This window comes from Equus przewalskii, chromosome 23, assembly GCF_037783145.1.
Source record: "Equus przewalskii isolate Varuska chromosome 23, EquPr2, whole genome shotgun sequence".
In the NCBI taxonomy this organism is placed as follows: Eukaryota; Metazoa; Chordata; class Mammalia; order Perissodactyla; family Equidae; genus Equus; species Equus przewalskii.
In genome coordinates this window covers 16,555,737-16,575,084 of record NC_091853.1, presented here as the reverse complement: position 1 = coordinate 16,575,084, position 19,348 = coordinate 16,555,737, and the positions used below count along the sequence as shown (strand labels likewise).

General features: G+C 46.2%; 1 protein-coding gene and 1 long non-coding RNA gene across 2 annotated transcripts in view; one reads left to right on the top strand and one right to left on the bottom strand.

Annotated features, from left to right (window-relative positions):
• Window positions 1-19,348, top strand: part of NMNAT2 (nicotinamide nucleotide adenylyltransferase 2) — a 138,489-nt gene that overhangs the window by 77,575 nt on the left and 41,566 nt on the right. The gene's annotated exons all lie outside the window — the stretch shown is intronic.
• Window positions 5,487-12,622, bottom strand: LOC139078858 (uncharacterized). The gene is made up of 3 exons (XR_011532006.1): window positions 12,487-12,622; window positions 6,607-10,402; window positions 5,487-5,706 (listed from the first exon to the last, which is right to left on the bottom strand). It is a non-coding gene; the product is annotated as an uncharacterized lncRNA (long non-coding RNA).

Sequence of the window (19,348 nt, the reverse complement as noted above, 5' to 3'; positions counted from 1 at the left end):
CTGAAATTCCTCATATTTATATCTCTTCTAAACCCAGAAACCCATAGAGTTCAGTCTCAGAGGGGTGTGGTATTCAGGAAAGTCACTTCAACATTCATTTGTTAATTCAAAAGAATTCTATCTTACCTGTCCAGGATGCTAAAGGCACTCAAATATGTAGTCCCGGTACATTGCCTAAAATCTTGTATCTTTTACTATTCATATAGTTTACATCCTAAAGCTGCTTTGACACCACCATTCTTAAACCTCTCTCTCCTCCTTTCTCCTAAATAAACTCTCTTCTACCCCAGCCTCTGAAGCTGCGTCTCTTCCTAGCTTTCTCTCTCCCTTAGCTTTTCATTATGTATAGGATTTGGCCGCTCTCCCGGGAGGAAAGAATGCACACTCTTTGTGAGGAAGGAGGTTTATGGAACTAGGTTAGAACGAAAGGATTCTCTCTGGTAGGATGAAGGAGTGGACATTTTTGTTTCATCACATACTTATAGGTCGAATGACATTTCCATGCTCTCATATGAACAACCTTGCAGGTTAGTTGTCCTTATTAACCCAATTTTATAGAGGAGGAAACTAAGGCTCAGATGTGAGGGGACTTGCCCAAAGCCACGTAGCTTAAAAAAGGCAGAGAGAGAGCTGGAACTGCTTGTGAGGAGGAAGGTGGCTGAGATGCGGGATGAACCAATGAAAGAAATGGAGGGAGGTAGTTTCCCTCTCTCCCTCCTTCTCCTGTGTTCGCCAATCTCCCCTCATTCCCCTTCAGCAGCAGCAGGACAGCGCAGTGCCACCGCTTGGTCAGGAAAGTAGGGGAGAAACAAGGACCTGGGACCTGTCTGGCTCCTACCCGTTTCTCTGTCATAAGCTGAAGAGGTTAGAGTGGATGACGTCGGATCATATTCTGTGAATGCTGATGCAACCTGCACAGAGCATGGCAGCCTCGTGACCCCGTCCTGACATGGTGATGTACTCAGAGAAACAACTGTCAGATGGCCAATGAGTAATACACAAAGAAATCTTAATCTCTCAAAGAACACTAAAGGGTGTTTTGCTCAAAATAGAGCAACATTTTAAAAAATCTCTCACCATGTACATTTCAAATACAGCTACCTTGCAAATACTGTCACCTCTCTCCACACTCCCAAAAAGTCTCCCGAAGCCCAGAAGACTCGTCTTTCTTCTCCTCTCATCTCACTTTCAGCATCTATTTACTTCTCTTTCACCAGTGTCTTAGAGAGTTACTTTCCTGAGGCAATCAACCCACCCCGTCTGGTTTCTCTCGGTTCTCTCCTTTCCCTTTACCCTAGTTCGGCAGAGAAGACTGTGCTATCCCAGAATTCCCCTCCGTAGGCAGAGACGGGGAGAGGCTGTTAGTAGCGATGGAGAAATGATTTTCTTATCACATTGGGAAAGTCCAGGAATGAGAGAATGGGAACTTTCACATCGCAGATGCAGGACAGGTCACAGAAAACTCCCTCCCGAGGTCTTCTTAGGTTGCACCCCACCCTCAACCCCACAGCTGTGGAAGTTCCCCAATTGCTGATTCCGGTCAGACAGGGGAGGAGTATACCCTGGTCTCCCAACCGGGGATGCGCTTTGGACACTCAGAGAAAAGTGAGAGAAAGAAAGAAAGAAAGAGGGGCCCCAGGAGGGAGGGAGGGTGGGAGGAGAGGAGGTAGGCAGGAAGGGAAAGGAAAAAGGAAGAAGGGAGGGAGGAAGGAAAGAAGGGAAGAGAGGTGAGGCAGGATGGCACTGTCCCCACACCAGGTGGAAGGGGAGGCAGCCTGGCCTTGCTGAGAAGGGAAGGATCCCCCTGAGGTACTCTTCAAGAGTTTCCCATCCTGCTCTCAGTTCCCCTGCTTCCGAGAGAGCTGGCTCAGCCTCAGGGAAATCAGGGTGATCCTTGGATGTGCTCAACACTGGCACGTATCATCTCATTTAAACTTTCTGACCACTTGTGCATGTAGGCACTGCCCTGAAATGATCTGTCTATAAGTCTTTCTCCCCCCGACTGGCATGTAAACTACACAGGACTTTGGTTTAAGAAATCCTTGTACTCCCCGCCCTCAGCATAGTGCGCTGGTGCAAAGTGGGTGCTCAGAGTTGGTGGAATGGAAATAAGCAGAGCGGATTTTCTAGGTGAATCAACTAAAATCCAGAACCAGTAACCAGTTTCCAGTGGAGTCAGGACTAATGGATCTTGATTTCTACTTCAGCAGAGTTTCCAGGGCAGCAATCCTGGGTAGCAATGTGTGTGGGTGTGCACGCACCTGTGTCCCCAGGGTGTGGGCTCCTGAGTCCAGACCTGGTGTCGCTGTGATTCCTGACTCTGCCATTTATAAGCAAGTCCTTAACTGCTCATCTATAAACTGTGCTTAATGATACTACCCCCAACAGAGCTGATGTGATGATTAAATACATGGTAACAAGATGATTTTAAAAATCCTCAGTGGGCTAGTACTTGTTAGCCCTTCCCTCTTTCCTGCCTCAGGCACCTAGACCTGTAGAGGTCAGCAGTTGGGGGCTTATTTGGTGTGTGTGTCTACAAGGCCTCAGCAGATGGAGCCCGTGGCCTCTGGCTCACCCGAGGCAGCAGACTTAGGACTTTTCCCAGGGAGAGAAGGGTTGTGCAATGCTTCTACTGCCCTCTCCTCTTTGACCCCTCCCTCCCCTGGTTAAGAAATGCCAGCCCTCAGAAATTCCGCCCCCCACCCACCCTCTTTGGGGGATTTCCTTTCTCTGGGAGGACAAGATGACCTCACTCTGGTTTCAAAATTCCAAAACTGACCAGGAATAAATCTTCCAGAGCGGACCTGGCTTCCAAACCCAGAACTCAACTCAATCCCTCCTTCCTTATGGGCCATGGCCTCTGCAACCCACTCCTCCTCTCAAGTAAGGAGCCAGCTCTGAAGGCTGACCCTGTTTCTTCACCTGGCCTGGGCTTTTCTCTAACAGACTGGGCCGGGGTCCGTAACAGGCAGGAGAGCTTCGGGATGGAGGCCCAGAAAGCTCATAAAACCTAAGCGAGAGCAGCTCAGGGCTCAGGTTACGCCCCTGGGGTCCCGAGGCTGCCAGGGAGGTGAGGCAGGGCTGGTGCCCAGGATTAGAAGCTCAATTTCTCACTCTGTCCATGGAACTCAGAGCTTCCTTAGCCCCATGAATTTCTCCCATTGTTAAAATAGTAATTGTAAAGCCCACAGCATGGTGTCCAGCACACATAAAAACACTCAGAAGTTTTGGCTATTATTACAACTCTTTTTTTCTTTTGCGGAAGATTAACCCTGAGCTAACTGTTGCCAATCCTCCTCTTTTTGCTGAGGAAGACTGGCCCTGAGCTAACATCCGTGCCCATCTTCCTCTACTTTCTATGTGGGACGCCTACCACAGCATGGCTTGTAAGTGGTGCCATGTCCGCACCCAGGATCCGAACCGGGGAACCCCTGGCCGCCCAAGCAGAACATGCGCACTTTACCACTGCGCCACCAGGCAGGCCCCACAACTCTTTTAACACTGTATTACATCTGTCTATTTATGTGTGCCTTCCCTTACGGGGTGCACCACTGTAACTCCAGGGCTTTAGCGCAGTATCCAGCTCACAGCTGATGCTAACTTGAAAAACTTTTACTTTGGACATCAGTCATAACTCTTTGAATAGCTCCTAGTGCTAACCTGAGCAGAAGCCTGTCCCTTAACCAGTGACTAAAGCCCTGGGGTAGATGGACTTGGGGTGAGGTTCATGAATCCTTTTCCAACCCATGAGGTCACCTTAGGCAGTTCTGGGCCTTCTCTTCTCTGTCAGTAAAATGAGGAGGACACTGAGTCAACCCTAAAAGGGCTTTTCTGCTTCAGAGATTTTCTGGAGGTGACTTGATTGCAGGTGGTAAAGGAGCGGGGTCAAAGAGTGTGTAGAGAAGAGAGGTCAGGATAAAGATGGGGTTGGGGATGTGCGGCTAAGAGATAGCAGGGTGAAGTTGGGCCTGCTTTCTGTGATAAAAGGGCTGACCAGCCTGGCCGCACTGCCCCCTGGTTGGAACTTTTGAGGTATGACCAAGGGCGCCAATCTAGAGGCATCTACCCCACCCAGACACAAGTTGCTGAATTTATCATTTAGTGTCACTCCTTTGGGGAGATATACTAGGGGCTCTTGTTAAAGTATATGTGTTAGACACAGATCAGGCAACATATATAAAAGACACACATGTCTAGTGATTAGTAATGTCAGGACGCTAAGTAACAACCATCCTAGGGCATGAGGGAGGCACTGTGCTCTGGAACAGGGGACATGCCAAGGATGCTGAATGAGAGCTCCAAAATGCAGAGCCAGGGCCCAGCATGAGGAGTCGGTGCTGCCGTGAAAGATCTCAGTTTCCATAAGTGGGAAGAAAGGGAATCAGAAAAGGGGCTATTTCCAACAAATTTTGCCCAGTATACAATGTCCCCATGGACAGTCTACTTTTATTCAATGTTTATTGAGTATTAACAATATTTGAGATGTTTCTGCTAAGGGCTAGGGGGTGGAGTGAGTAAGGCAGCAGGCTGGATGAGAAACAGTCCTACCCTCTAGGATACAAGCAAAGTGACATACACTTTGCAAAAATACAATACAAGTCAACAGTCCTGGACAGTCCATCGGGAACCCACCCTGGCCAGCTCAAAGGCCCAGGAGGCCCAGTGGCTGGTGTGCCCCGGGTCTGGGGCTGGTGCTATGGTAGTCTGGGAGGAAATCTGGGGCTGTTGTTCAGCTCAGCACATGATCTTCACAGGCATGAAAGAGAAATAGGTCAGAAAGAATGTGTGTGGGATGAGTCCACTCCCCTTTCAAGCTGCCCCTGCAAGAGAGACAGGGGCCAGCCTCTCTCCCCTCCGCTGCACATCCCACAGAGCGGCCATTGATCTCAGGGAGGAGTCTGGGAGACAGACCCTGGGTGACACAGATGCTCAGCCCCACCACCCGCTTCCTCCTCATTGTTCACATGGCTCTCTGTGACCTGTGTCAAAATGAATTCCAGATTCCTGGACCAGAAATCAGGTCCCTGGAAACCAGAGCACCTGGGTCAGAGGGGACTGTGGGTCTGTGACGTCGCCACCATTCCTGAGGAAATCTGCCTGGCTGCCTCAAGCATCCCAATCTGTAGATGATGTCACCATGGGCAGAAACTGAGCCCAAGAAGAGAAATACAGGCTGACCCCTCCCCCAGAGCAGGTGTTTTATTTCCACAGTCATTAGAAAAAGCAGAAAAAAACCTCTCCAGATCAAAGATGAAGACTGAGGTTACTCCGAATTTGGTGGTTTGCTCAGTTCATGGGCCACTCTAATATTTTAAAAGCAGTTTGGACATGGTGTCTTTAACTTGGATTGAATTAAACACCACCCACACACAACCTGTGTCCTCTGTAGACTGTACCCTCTAAAGGGATGCTGGGCTCGTCACTGCACGTGTTGTTACACGTGCGTTTGTGTTCCCCAATGTGGAAAGACTGCGTCAATGGGGAAGTCGGTGCTTACTCTTTATTTGGTTAAAAGAGCTGGGTTATAGATAGACTTTTTTAAGAAGCATCTACAAAAGTATTTTATTTCTCTCTGTATGTCTGTCCCGAGTGATTTCAGAGTCAGGTACAAATGGCCATCGCAGTGCGATGGGTTGTCCATGGAATATTCTCTTCTATTTCTTCTTTATCATCAGCAACATCTTTTTGTTGAGGTAAACTGATGTTCTAGATAAGAAGAGAAAAAAGATGGGACAGAATATTAAGGTGACGTGTTCATTTAAACTTTTGACCTAATTATTATTATTATTTCTTTCTTAAAATCTATATAAGGGGATGTTAGGAATTTCAATTCACAAAACTAGCATATAAAAAGTGTGGAACTTTTTTTCCCAACCAGTTACTACATTTACGTGTGAGAAATTCCCCTTTAGACTGAGAGTTCTGGTTTTGAAGGTGCCTGTACTTCGACATACAGGTGATTCAGTGCAGAGCTGTGCACATCATGAGTGCTGGCTGAGTATTATCGAATATCTGGGTGATAAGGAGGGGCCAGGAGCTGGGGTTGCAAAGAAGGGTAAACCACAGTCCCAACCTAGCGTTACTCGAAAGAAAACGTGATCAAACCTATCATGGCGATATCTACAGAGTGGTGGAAAGAAAGAATCCATTCCACCTCTGAAGGTCAAGGAAGGTGGCATGGCAAATTGGACTTGGAAGGGTTTTCCAGTGTTACCAAGCTGGGGAAGGGCTTTTGAGGCAGAAGGAACACATGGGTGAAGGCACCAGCGGGTGAGTTCACAAATCTGTGTCGCTGGGGGACGAGCGCATGCTTGAGGGCTGTGTCAGAAGGTGCAGGAGAGAGCAACGAGGTTCAGATTTAAAGGACCAAATAAGGTTCTGCTTGGGAGTTTGGGCGTATCCTATAGGCAAGTAGTTGTAGAAGTTCTGAAGTCATGCGAGAGGGTGAATTGTGCCTCTGGAGACAGGCAAAAGGTTCCACATGGGACTCCCTGAAGGCTGCTTCTGCCCTTCAGCAGCAACTGCTGTTGGCAGAGCCAGCCACATAAACATAAGGCCCAAGGCTGTCGCTCAGCAAAAGCCACCCTGTTCCCAGAAGCTACACACCTGGCAGGTCCCTGGAGAGAAAACTCTGCTACAGCTGGGGCCAAACCGTAGCTTTCTGCTTCAAGGCATGTCTTCCAGCCTTCCCCTTTGCAGCAGCCCATAGGTGATAGTTAGTGATTCATTAATATGTGACGTTGTTGTTGAGTTTTCAAAGATAAATTTCTCAAAAAAAAAAAAAATGCTTGAACTTGGAAATATCTAAACATCTTGTGAAAGTGTCAGGAACATAGTAAGCATATTTTAAACATTAGTTTTCTTTTTTCCTTACTAACCAAATACCCAGTTATCCACGCCTAGGGAAGAAAGTACAGCTGGTTGACCCAGTGCCCAGAAACCAGGGATCTCCGTCTGTCCAGTGGCAATTACCCAAACCACTGCCCATTGCTTGTTAAGAGATGCACTCTCAGGCATGCTAGATTCTTTGTGATTGTCCTACTTGAAAGCACAGGTATTTTAATAACCTCACAAAAAATGAGTTTTTGTTCTTTTCTATTCCTCAGTATGCTTATAAATTTCTAAAATTGTCATAGTTAAATTGAACAGAAGACTGACGTATAGGGGTGGTCAGGGGGCCTGGCAGTGGAGAGAGAGAGGGATTAGTGAGATTGCGTGTCGGAGGCCCGCTCCACCAATGAAGACTGTGGGAGGGGGCCAGCTGGGTGGCGTAGTGGTTAAGTTCACGCACTCTGCTTAGGCAGCTTGGGGTTTGCCAGTTCGGATCCTGGGTGCAGACTTACACACTGCTCGTTGAGCCATGCTGTGGCAGCATCCCACATAGAAGAAGTAGAAGGACTTACAACTAGGATATACAACTATGTGCTGGGGCTTTGGGGAGAAAAAAACAAAGACTGTGGGTTTGGGCTTCATAGGAAAGGACACTGGTTAGGAAAATGTTGGAGAATAATAATCCTGAATAATTACAAGAAAATGAGAAGTGATGAGAAAAGGAGAGGATAGTAGCTAATACTGAAGCACTATTGTTATTGAGGATTGTGCCATCCATGCACGCATGTGTTAAAGCTGTTCGTGCATAGTTTTGTTTAATGACTTAGTTCATTGGATCCTCACAGCAACCCATGAAAGAGATCCCAGCCTTATTTCGATTTTACGGATGAAGGAATTGAGACTTCAGAAAGTGTCCAAAGTCTGGACACTGGAGATACTAAGATCCACTGTTAGAAAGTAGTAAAGCCAATGTTTCATCCCAGTTATACCAGGAGATCTTGGAAAATTCTGTTTTGCAGGCCCGAACTTTTAAGCCATTTGTCAAGTGTTCAGCCTTTCTTCAACAAGAAAATGACGAGCTTAATAAACTGCCACTAATATGTCCTTTTTGTTAGGAAATACACACTGAAGTATTTAGGAGCAAAGCGGCAACTTACTAGCAAATAGCTTAAAAAGTAATAATAATAGGAATATAGAGAGAGCAAAAATGATAAGCAAATATGGGAAGATGTTAACAAATGGAGAGTCTGCATGAATGGTATGTGAGAGTTCTTTGTACTATTCCTGCAACTTGTGTCTAGGTCTGAAATTACTTAAAAATTAAAAATTACAAAAAACAACAAAAACCTGTAACTAATATGCATAGAAAAAAAGATTCCTGGTCCTTTTCTATTTCCTAGTATGCTCATAAATTTCTAAATTTGTTTGGTTAAATTGGGCAGAACACCGGGATGTGTGTATGTGTGTGCGTGTGCGTGCACACACATTGGGGGCCAGAAGTGTGCGATGTATTGCACAACTATCTTACTCTGTTCTGAGCAGCAGCCCGCTTCTTGGGGTCTGCAGGAGAAAAGAAGAGCAGTAACTACATTTCATGGCTGTCAATCATCAGGTTATAAAGCAGACCCCGTGTCCCCCCACCTGAAAGGCAGGAGGCCTGTCCCTCCAGGGAGCTGGACTAGGGACAAGCCTCTTTGTCCCCTCCTGCCAGGACAGTGCAGAGAGGTCTCTGCCATTTGAACTTTCAGGAGAAAAATAATCTTTACCAGCGGAGCGCCAAGAAACCAGTACAATTCATTTCACCTGATTATTATATAATATTATTTTGAGCCTAGAAAAGAGACTGCTGAAAAATCCTTTCGCTGTTGCTTGTCTGAATTACTCCCTCACAGCTTTTCATAAAGAACCAATTAATTAATTAGGGCTTGTAAGGAGAAAAGGTCCCCCTTGATATCTGGCCAAGGATTCCCTAAACTGCTCAGTCTGCTCATTCCAAAATCCTGTGCTCTTTAACTACTGTGCACAGAAACCACTCATTCTGCCCGCTCAGGGGAGCTTTTGAAGCTGAGATGCGTGACTCCCAGATGGGCATTCGGTTTGTGAAAGCAAAGGGAAGGGAGCGGATGGGGAGGAAGAAAACATGTGAGCAGGAGCTTGTCCCAGATCACCGTCCTTGACTCACGCAGCGGGACATCTCCATGTGAGGCTCTGAGGGTGAGCTGGAACCTTAGGACTAATCTCTTACAGCCCTCCTGGACAGCTTGGAAATCCCTTTGTCATGCAGGGCATTTTGTCATGATGCTGTTTGACTTGGTCACTTTTTCCAATAGCAGTCCCTTGTGGAAAGGCAGACTCTGGAATCCCAACGCCCTTGTTTTTTCTTCTCTTGGGGCCTTATTTCTTCTACCTATGTTAGCATTATTAGTTTCCACTTTACTTTTCAGACGGAGGCCTTGTTTTATTTATCTAGAACATAGTTTCTTAACCTTGACACTATTGATATCTTGGACCAGAAAATTCTTTGTTGTGTGCGTTGTCCAGTGCATTGTAGGAGGTTTAACAGCATTCCTGGCCTCTACCAACTACCAACAGCATCCCTTCCAACTGTGACCACCAAAATTGTCTCCAGACATTGCCAAATGCCCTCTCAGAAGCAAATCTACTCCGGTTGTGAATGACTCATCTAGAACTTCCTTAGGAATAGGGGTCTTCCTGGTCTTCTTGGCAAACCACTGGGGACAGGAAAGGGGCCAGGCTGGAGGCATTTGATTCAAGCTTGGGCCAATGGAGGGACGAGAAGTAGTTGTGATTTGACATCTGAGGCATTCTGGAAGGCAGGGTTTGCTGTCTTACCCTGGGTGCTGGTTCCAAAGCGTTGGCACTATGTCCTATTCGGCACTGGCCATCCGCACAAGGAGTTTCTCAAAGCTGTCTCAGGTTCAGGGCAGGATGGGAAGCTGGCCCTGGAGATACTAAGATCCAGACTGCAAGGCCAAAATCTTTGGATAATTAGAAATATGGCATCTTAAGAATGTTGGGGAGAGTGCCTCTGAGTCCCGCCCAGGTTGACTGCAGATTTGCCTAATCCTGGCAGTCTTTCTTTTTCCTCTCTGGTTAGAACCGCCATCTCTGTGGAGGGTCACAAAACTCATCTTTTACATTCCAAGAACAGCGCTGTGGACCACCCGGGGGAAATTTCCATGATCCTTCAGGTATTCACCCTATATTTTCAGGGAAGTGCTGAGAAGGTTAATCCAAGAGAAAAATGTACACTATGCTTAAAATTAGGATGAAAAAAATAAAGTCTAGTCTTATAGGGGGCGCTGTAAGTTTAGCTAAAAAAGGAACAAAAACCAGAGAGAGAGGTATGCTTAAGCACATGCATAGTGCGTTTAAGAGCATGAGAATATAGGACCTTACCCTTTAGTTAGAAATTTTGTAGAGGTTTTCATAATTCCTGTGGTGGGGGGGTCCTCCTTTCGAATCTTGGGAGAAACAGTACTGCCACCCATTTCAAAAACTGCTACCCGTATCATAAAATATAATATCATGTTGAAAAAACTGCAGTGTTCTGGGGAAAAGATTTGGCCAGATCAGATATGGTCATAACAAAATAATCTGCATAATCAATAAACTATAGCAAAATTTAATTCTACTATAGTATTACTCTCCACTTAACATGTACCTTTTTACTTTGAAAAATAATATCTCAGTTCTCAAACACCTTGTAAGATATAGATTAACGTGTCTCCTTCAGAGGTAAATGACAGGAAGCCTGACAATTAGTGTGCTCAAGACTGCTATGTCTCACCTGGATTCCCATAATTGTCGCCTAGTTGGTCTCACTGCCTCCACTCTTGCTCGTCCACAATTCATTTTCCACCCAACAGCCAAGGGAGCTTTCAAAAATGTAACTCAGATCATTCCCCTGATCCACGGCTCTGCCACACTTTCCCTCCTGATCTTTATGCAGCTGATGCCTTGTCATTCACTTCTCTGTCCCCAGGCCACTTCTGCGGATAAGCCCACCCACACTACCCAGTCTCTACCCTATCTCATTGTTTTATTTCCTTCACTGCTCTCATTAGCACGGTCTGAAATTATTTTACACTCATATAGTTTTATTCAAAGGTTGCTATACTATAGGTATTGTTCTGTGACTTGATTATTTTATTTCTCACCTAACGATGTGTCTTGAAGATCTTCCCATGTCAGACTGGATAGGCCAACTTCATTCTTTTTAATGGCTACATAATATTCCTTTAGATGTTTATAGTGTAATTTCTATATTTATTTTTGACTTTATACTACTACAAATAATGCTGAAATGAAACATCCTTTTCAACATATCTCTGTGCACACATGCAAGTTTTTTTCTGTCATGTTGATTACTGGAAGTAGAATTGCCAGGTCAAAGGTTTTCTCGTTTGTCATTTTTGATAGACACGGACCACCATATTGTCCTAAAAGGCTTTATCAATTTATACTCCCACACTTCCCCTCAGCCTCACTGGCATCAATTAGTATCATTAAAAAAAATTGCCTTAAGGGATATACAACAACGGTATCTAATTTCACATCATAATCCTAAAGGCCATTTGAACGCATTTCCTGCTGGTGTCCCCTGGCGTCATGCCTCCAGGTCAGTTCAGGGAGAAGCAGCAAAACCTCTGTGAGCTCTGAGAGTTTCATAAGACGAATGAAACCCTTCAAAGCAGTCTTGTCCGTGACAGCAGAAACCTCCTCTGTCCCGCCGCCAGCAGAGCTCAATCAATAACCTGGAGAGCGGTGGGCCAGCCTGACATTTCCTGCCTGTGGCTGTCTCTCCCATCCATCATCCACAGACATCCTGGCAACCCAGCGAAGGCTCGAATGTGAGTGGAAATGTGCCCAAGCGCAGCATACCCCCTCCCCCCGCCCCCACCCCTAATCTTGGCTTCTCTGACATACTCAGAGCCCCTTGTTTGGTTTGGATGGGAGGAGATGGGGGTCTGGTCCCAGTCGGATACTTGGTTTCCAGAGATGGCTTCTCCAGCCGAGAGGGCCACGTCTGCTTTCTCTAAGGGAGGGCGGGACAAGCGAGGCAGTGAGCACCGAGAAAAACATCTCACTGGGGCACCGACAAGCCTTGTAGGTCAAGAGTAAGACTTCGACCTCATACTCCCACATTGGCAAGCTGCATACTTTTTAAAAAGAGTTTTAAAAACTTTTTTGTTCCACTTTCACTTTTTTAATAAGGAAAAAACTCAGTTTTCCACCTTCCCACGTAGGGCCAAACCCAGTTCTTTCTTATTATGAGTCTCTTCTCTTTTGCGTCTCCTTTTTTCCTCATACAAAACACTCACACTTCTGACACTCTCTGTCACCAAATGCTTGGAGATTTTGCCCCACAACAAACAATTCTCTGTGACACCAGCTGGTGTCCTACAATTTAAGGACTTCTGACACTATCTACCTGGAGATAGCATCAGATCCCACAGGTTAAGGGCTCAGTCCCACAAGACCCACCCCACACACACACACACATTTCAGGCACTAGGTTATCATCTGTGCTTCTGACCAACCAGCTACAGATTGGATGTTCCAAAGACCCCCTCTTTGGGTTCCAAATATTTACTACAGCAACTCATAGAACACAGGGAAATACTTACTTACGTTTACAAGTCTAAGAAAGAATGTGATAAATGATACAGATGAACGGCCAGATGAAGAGGTACATAGGACAAGGTCTGGGAGGGTCTTGAGTACAGCAGCTTCTGTCCCGTGGAGTTGGGGTGTGTCACCCTCCCAGTGTTGTGTTCACTAGTCTGGAAGTTCTCCAAACCTCCTGCTATTGACATTTTTATGGAGGCTTCCTCACATATGCGTGATCAATTATTAACTCCATTTCCAGCCTCCTGTCCCCTCTCTGAAGGATGGGGGATGGAACTGAAAATTCCAAGTTTCTGATCATGGTTTGGTCTCTCTGGTGACCAGCCTCTATCTAAGAGCCATCCAGGAGCCCACCCAGAGTCACCTCAGTAGAAGAAAAGATGCTCCTAGTGCTGTTATCACTTAGGAATTTATAAAGGTTTAAGAGCTCTGTGCCAGGAACCAAGGACAGAGACCAATATATATATTTTCTATTATCTCACAACTTTCCTCCCCAGAGGAGTTGTTAGACTTCCCCAAGAAAGAAAAGTATAGCCTGTGTTTCCTGGGTGCTAGTCCTATGCTAAGCTCTTTGCTTCCATTATCTAACTACACTGGGAGCTGGGTAATATCACCTCTGGCTTAGAGAAGAACTGGTAGCCCGAGTAGTTGAGCAATTAACCCAAGGTCACCCAGCTGGTAATGCCTGGGGCAGGATTTGAACCCAGGTCCCTTGACTAGGGCAGGATTTGAACCTAGAGCCTATAACTTATGCTCTGTTGCCTCCTAGGTGGGCTCAGTGTCTAACCCAAGGAATTTCAAAGGTTTTATTTTGGGATGGTTATAGGTTATTGTACTTTTCTTTGCTTACAAGTTTCTTAATAGGGAAAATTCCAAAGTAACAACAGAATTACTTTAAAATTGTGTTTTTCCTGTGACCCTGAAAGAGTCCGACACATGGCACATTTTCTGTGAGCCAATTTCCTTTCTCCACTTCTGTGGGAGTTGATACTTGTTGGGTGAGTGCGTGTAGGACAAGACGGAGTGGGTCGGTGGTTCACTGGGCACCCTGGTCGAGGGAGGGGTAGGGTGGCCAACTGTCTTAGTTTCCTATTGCTGCTGTAATGAATTACCACAAATTTATTGGCTTAAAGCAACATAAATTTATTGTCTTATAGTTCTGGAAGTCCTAAAATCAAGGTGTATTCTTGGAAGCTCTAGAGAGATCTGCTCCTTTGCCTTTTTCAGCTTCCAGTGCCATCCTCATTCCTTGTTTCGTGGTCCCTTCCTCCATCTTCAAGTCTCTCTCTCTCTGCTGTCGGCTTCTGTTGTCACATCACATTCTCTCTGTGATTGCATCAGACCCACCTGGATAATCCAGGATAATCTCCCCATCTCAAGATCCTTAATTTAAGTCCCATCTGCAAAGTCCCCTTTGCCATGTTAAGGTGACATACTTATAGGTTCCAGGAATTGAGATGTGGGCATCTTAGAAGGGCCGTTATTCAGCCGACCACACCAACCATCTCAGTTTGCCGAGGACTAGAAGGTCTCCCAGGTCATAGGACTTTTCGTGCTAAAACTAGGAGAGTTACAGGCCAACCCGGACAGTCAGTTGCCCTCTTAGCAAGGGGGGCCTTGTTCCAGGAAGATATTTCTACTGACCTTGGGGAAATAGAGAGGAAAGATGAGCACAAATAAGAAAGCTATAAAGGAACAGTGTTTTTCCAATAACATTCTTTAGGGGAGAAGCAATCTTTAACCTTAAAGAAGCCCCACCCTGTACTACAGCCTCAGCAGGACCACATCCTTGCAAAAAGGAACATTCTCTGCCTCATGTTCTCCACTTGTTTTACTTGACAACAGCAAAGCTGTTTCCTGGATAAACTATGTTTCAAAGCCTGAACTATCCCTATATAAGAAGCCTGTATGGCGAGGTTGTATGCAAAAAGGTTAATGGTTAATAAAATGTGGAGTAACAGACTTGCATTTAAAAATAGAGCCTGATTCCATGCAAATGGCAGAGACTCGTCACCAGAATGTGAAGCCACGGTGGGTTTTCTACGTCATGATCCTCTTCCTGTGTTTATTCCTCTCCCTTCACCTTCCACTCTATCCCCCACCCCAATCCACCCACCCACCCAGTTATATTTAGGATTACAGTCTGTAGGTTTCTAAAATAATTCTCTCATGTGTTTATGAGTCTTACTGAAGAGAAAACCAATTCATGCCGTGTTTGTACGTATATATTTAGCTTTCTGTTTCTGAAGAAAAAAATAGAAAAAACCTTTTTCAATAATGGGTGAATTCCAAGAAGCTTGGAGCCTAGTTTGAAAGGGATGCGTGAGGGGGATGTGGGGAGCTTCTCCAGCGGAAAGGATCTGAGTGGAGGCCAGAATTCTGAGGTGGCAGGTAGCAGCCGGGGCATAAGAGAGGTTCACCCAGGCGTGATCTGTCAGAAGTGACAGTTGTGAAAGTGATGGTCATAAATCATTTCCAGCTGTGAAGACAGAGGAACTCAAATTCTCCCAAGCTAGAGGTAGTGGAGCAGATGAGATCAGTAGTGTTCCTCTCTGACAGCCGGTTCAGGGTTGCAAGTAGCAGTGACTGCAGAAGCCAGACAAATGGGTGAAAATCCAGGAACTAGAGGGAATCCAGGCCTGCAAGGGGTTCTGGGAAGCATTTGTTACATTCTCTGGTGAATTCAGACAGCCTTAGGTGCATGCAGTGTGGGTGGGGGCAGCTGGTGGGAGGTGACAGATGGTCAAGGGAACCGGACCTATGCATCCAGGCGAGCTTCTCAGTTTGCGGGGTCGCTCTGCCCGTGAGTCTGTCCAGGGACCTCAGCCTGATCCAAGCCCAGCCCACCTCTTCTGCTGGTCAGCCACTGGCCACGGAGACTGGGCAGAAGAACTCACCAGATCTGAGCACCTGATGACAACCTTGGAAAATGGAGCTTCCATCACATGCCTTTCTGAGTCAGAAAGAAGGACTAAGAAGCTGTCTTTCACTGTGAAGAAAAATTGTGCTCTCATAAACTCAAGGAGCTTCATATGTCATTGTTTCTCCCATAGTTATGGGTGAAGGGCGTGAAGGAGGGGAGAGGCCATTGTGCTGGCGGAGCACATCCTCTTCCCCAGTTCTGCTGAGGCATGATGGCAACTGTTTGTAGATGGCCAGCTGGCGGCAGGTTGGCCGGCTTGAGGAAGAGCAAAGCTAATTGCTCCCTGTGGAGAGTAAGTCCAGAACCAGCCTGCACCTATTACAGGGGACCCTCAGCCCACTCAGCTAACGGTGTCCAAGGGATAGCATGGTGGATTCCCATGGTCCCACCCATGGATCAACCTCAGGGACAATGCTACCCTTTCATACTTATTTCAGACTCAAGTAGGAATCTCACTTGAAAACTGTCTTATGCCTGAGGCTGGACAACTCAAAGGGAAAAGATCTGGTATGATCGACTGTCTTGTTCGTCCAGGAAAATGTGATCGCCCGGCTCCCTGCTTCCAAACAGATTGAGACTGGAGGATGGGAGACTAGAGGAAGATGCAGCAAGGAGCTCCAGGTTGTGTGGGGGAGGTGAGACATCCTTAGTGACAGCAGATGAAAACGGCATCATTGCTTCTCCAACAAAGAAAGCCAAGCCACAGACCCTTCAGCAAGACCTGGAGACTCCATTCTTAACTCAATTCATCTACTCATGTCACTTTGTTCCCTAGGTTTTACTATTACTTAGGTGTGGCAAGGCTGACAGACCAGGAGATGATTGCCATAGAAAAGATAGTTATACTCACAGATTCCAAGAGAAGGGGATACACCACTGTGCAGCGGGGTGCCACACGAGGAAACACTAGGGTCGGTCAGGAGGCAGAGAGAGAAGGGGAACATGGGCAAGAGACTTCATTGTGGTTTCCATGGAAAGGAATGGGGGAGGCAGGAAAAGCTGGCTTAGCATTGGCTAGTTTGAATAATTTCAGCAGGCTCTCTGACACAGGAGCTGTCCACAGGTCGGGGGAGGAGGGGGGTGGTTGGGTTATGGGCTCTGGATTGGTCGATTTGCACTTGAAAGGTGCATTCCAAGGGTGAGTTGTTTGCTAACTCTAGGAACTGGCTAAGCCTGGGAGGGGGCCCAGGTGTCAGGACCCAGCTCAAGTCTCATCTGTTCTAGGAAAGCTTCCCAGGCTACCCCGTCCCATTGGGTCACTCCCTCCCCTGAAGTCCTATAGCACTTAATGTCTCCGCTGTTCATTTTGGTATCGATGATCTAGGCAGAGTATGCTGGGTCCCTGCATCGAAAACCTCAGCTCCTTGGAGGTGGGGATTGTGTCCCTTACTTCTCTATGTCCCGTGTAGCACCTGGCACAGAGCCTCGAACATAATCAACACTCATTAAACTTTTGTTAGGGAAAGCCCAAGGTTCGGTTTGGTTAGGCCAGAGGGATAGTTTCTTTAAAAACAAATTTTTTTAACCCTTGAGCAGGAATAACCCTGCCTATGGGGACTCACCGCTTGGTTTCTTCCTTTATTATGCAGGGCTTGATCTTTCTAAGATTTAGAATGTTTGCAAATCCTGCCTGCCTTTGTGAAATTCACAAACGAGGAAAACTCAGGCAGCTCCAGCTGTGAATACAACTCAGAAGGGGTTCATTTTTTAATTGCAATTGAAAAGCAAAAATTGAGTTAGGATGGATGCCCTGACTACTGTGTTTCCTCCATTAACTCCTTGGAAGAGGAGAGTAGATTACACATGTCAGCTGGGTTCACTGAGTGGCCAGGAGGCAGACCAGACATGTCTGTCTCATGAATTATTATTAATGGACAAATCATCTGTGTTGTGTCCGTCCCCGGCTGGCGGGCCCAGCACAGGCTGTCCGCAGAGGAGAGTTACCTGGTTCTGAGTGGCCTGGAATGATTTGTGAGACACAGTGAATGCCCAGGGTACCGAGGGCAGGGCATGGCAGTGCTCCTGGAGGCCGTTCACTCCTCCTCCATGAGAACGGGAACAAAGAGGGTAGACCAAATGGAGGGCGACTTGAACCTGAGGGAAAAATGTTACAATAATTTGGCTCTGTCCCTGGGGCAGAGCTGATGGACAAAAATAGACTACATTTTGGGAAACTTGGCATGAAGTTAAATTCCAGGGCCCTAGTTACAGCTTCGCCAGTGGGCTACCTGCCAATGTCCAGAAATGCTTTTGTCATGCAAAGTGGAGGTGGTGGTGGAGTTGAGGAGGGAGGAGTGCTTCTCTTGTGGGTACTCTAACCTTGCAGGGGCTGCCCCACCTGTCTTTAGTCCCTCGCTATTCAAAATACAGTATGGGCTGGCCCAGTGGCATAGTGGTTAAGTTCATGTGCTCTGCTTCAGTGGCCCAGGGTTCGCAGGTTCAGATTGCGGGCACGGACCTACACACTGCACATTAAGCCATGCTGAAGCAGCATCCCACATACAAAATAGAGGAAGATTGGTACAGATGTTAGCTCAGTGACAATCTTCCTCAAGCAAAAAGAGGAAGATTGGCAAGAGATATTAGCTCAGGGTCAATCTTCCTCACCAAAAAATCCAACCAAACAAACAGTATTGTCTATAGATAAGTGGCATCAGTCTCATTTGGGAGCTTGTTAGAAATGCTGAATCTCAGGCAGGGCTGGGAATAGGGGGAAGCCAAGAAGGAGGCCAAGGAGGGTGGCCCCCTCCAGAGCAAAATTCAAGGAGGCACCCAAAAACTCAGTAATCAAGATAAATATTTTTAAAAATCAAAATTCATACAAAAAATGCACAATGAACAAAATATCATAATTTTAAATGAAGACAGGATCTGACCCTGCCCTTGAAAGATCCTGCCCCTCTCACCCCACCCTAATCCTGGCCCTGATCCAGGCCCCACCTGGACCGTTGGAATTAGAATCTACATTCTGACAAGATTCCCAGAGGATTCACATGCACATGTCAAAATTTGAGAAGCACTGCTTTGGACAACACCTTCCAAGCCATAACAATCCAAAATCTTGGAATCCAGACAGCAGCAAAAATGGAAATGGATGAGCAGAGAGAAAGTTCCAGAAGCATCAACCCTACAAGTCTGCTTGCCATTTGCGTGGATTTGCAGACTACCACCTTACAACTTTACAGTGTTTCATAGTTGACTATGAACTTCTTATAAACATTTTATTTGATAATTATAGATTGTAGGAAAGTTGGAAAGATAGCACAGAGAGATCTCATGTGCCTTTCACCCAGTTTCCCCCAGTGGTTACATTTTATACAACAGTAGTACAATATCAAAATAAGGAAATTGACAGTGGTATAAAGTGTATGTACAGTTTTACGTCATTTTATCACATGTGTAGATTCATGTAACCAACACAATCAAGATACAGAGCTCGTCCATCACCACCAAAATCTCCCTGGAGCTACAGCTTTATAGTCACACTCACCTCCCTTCCCTGCACACCGCCCCCCATCCCTAACCTTGGCAATCACTAATCTGTATAATTTCTGAGAATGTTGTATCAATGGAATCAGACAATATGCAACCTTTTGAGATTGGCTTTTGTTTCCACTCAACATGATGAAATAGAGATCCCTCCCACTTGTGCATGTATTGTAAATTTGTTCCTTTTTTTTTTAATTTTCTTTTCTTTTTTTTTAGATTGGCACCTGAGCTAACAACTGTTGCCAATCTTTTTTTTTTTCCTCCCCCAAACCCCCCAGTACATAGTTGTATATTGTAGTTGTTGGTCCTTCTGGTTGTGCTATGTGGGACGCTGCCTCAGCATGGCCTGACAAGTGGTGCCATGTCTGCACCCAGGATCCAAACCAGTGAAACCCTGGGCCACCAAAGTGGAGCACGTGAACTTAACCACTTGGCCACAGGGCAGGCCCCAAT